The 1,808-nt window shown below is 40.8% G+C and overlaps 1 pseudogene; it reads left to right on the top strand.

Annotated features, from left to right (window-relative positions):
- Positions 1 to 679: 679 nt before the first annotated feature.
- LOC103725618 lies at positions 680 to 1,174 on the top strand (annotated as a pseudogene).
- Positions 1,175 to 1,808: the final 634 nt, after the last annotated feature.

Here is a 1,808-nt window from a genome sequence, read left to right as displayed (position 1 = left end):
ATTTACATAGTGAAATAAGTTTTGTGTGACTTAAAAAATATACCAAATACAAAAAAATTGCATAATTACAAAAAATAAATATACCTATAAGCACAGTTGCTGACTTCAACATTGTGTTGTCAGTCACTAAATGGAAAAGTGGGCAAGCAAATAGAAAATATAATCTGAGCAACAATAATCACAGATTATATGCCATTTATGCTATGCACAAGATTTGAAACTGCAAACCTAAATCAATTCTGTATACATTCAAAGAACCAGAGTTGACAGGTGTCTCAGTAGGACAAGCACATTGCACATAGACCTGAACTCCTGAGTTTGATCCCAGAAACCCACAGTCTAAGGAGAGTACAAACTCCAACTCCAGAAGATTGTCTTTTGATCTTCATACACATACATATTGCGGCATACATGTGCCTGTGTGCACATAACACACACACAATAGTAAGAAAAAAGTAATTATAATAATAATTAAATTAGAACGTTAAAAATAATCAATGATTCAAAATTATAACAAGCATGTTCTTGCCACAAGGATGCTATTAGAAATATGTTATTTGTTGTGACATTAGAACATCCTCAAATAATTTTAAATTAGACCAAGCATAGCTCTACAATAAGAATAAAACAAAACAAAACAAAAAATTAATAGCTCTTTCTCTTCTGGTTCCAGGCAATAATGGAGCCGGATTCCTGTGAAGAGGTAGCCAAGTCCAAGAACTACACCACACACAATCAGTCTCGAAAATGGCACCAAAATGTCATCAAGAAACCATGGTCACAAAGATATGAATCTCTCAAGGGGCTAGGCCCCAAGTTCTTGAGGAACATGGGTTTTGCCAAGAAACACAACAGGAAGTGTCTGAAGAAGACACAGGCCAGCAAGGTGAAGGCTATGAGTGTGCATGCTGAGGGTGTCAAGGCCCTTCTTAAGCCCAAGGAGGTCAATTACAAGACGCCAGAGTCCCAGCAGCAAGCTCCGCTGACTGCTTTCATCACTTACCCCAAAAATGGGAAGCAGATTTCTGACTACATGAGCAAGGGTTGCAGCAGGCACTGCCAACAAAAGGCCAAAGGTAGGGCTGCAGCTCCAACTCCTCCTAAGACCCAGGATCCAACTCCTGCTAAGACCCAGGGAACAGCTCAGGTTCCAAACATGTCCAGGCCCCTGTGAAGGTCCCATAATAAAGATTTTGGCCAATGTGAAGAGGCATGGTCTGGTGTGACCTCCCTCACCACTGTTTGAAGAGGCATGGTGTCCGGTGCTGGTTTTTTTTTTTTTTTTTTTTTTTTTTTTTTTTTTTTTTTTAATTAAAAGAGGTTCCAACGTTTAAAAAAGATCTCCACTTCGTTGTCAAAACACACAATTTCGTACAGAAAAGTTTATTCCAAGGCAATTGACATTGAGACGTTTTCACCTGCATTTCTAATCTCTATATATATGACTATTACTGGTCACAGTCACCCACCTTCTGAGTCCTCGGCATCTGAGCATGAATACAAACTTGTCAGATAGACAGTCTTCCTCTCCCACTAGAGCCTCCATACTCTTTCATCCCTGCCACTGTCCAGTGTGCTGTCAGCACCCCCATCCATTCCCCCCTATCTGCCCTTCTGGTAAATCTAGGAAGCCAGAGGTCCCTATTCCAGGAGGATCAGCTGTTCCTCATCTGGCAATCCATTGTCAGTATTCCTTTGGATAGAATTGGGGTCTGCTGTTCATTTTCCCAGTAGTATGTTGTGTTGCTGTCTGGAAGAGCCTTTATCTATCCTGGCCAACACCTCGACTGAAGGTATCGCCTGTCTGG

This window comes from Nannospalax galili, unplaced genomic scaffold (assembly GCF_000622305.1).
Source record: "Nannospalax galili isolate Female #2095 unplaced genomic scaffold, S.galili_v1.0 scaffold308, whole genome shotgun sequence".
Classification (NCBI taxonomy): domain Eukaryota; kingdom Metazoa; phylum Chordata; class Mammalia; order Rodentia; family Spalacidae; genus Nannospalax; species Nannospalax galili.
Note: the sequence above shows the minus strand (reverse complement) of the source record. Positions and strands in the feature narration are given on the sequence as shown.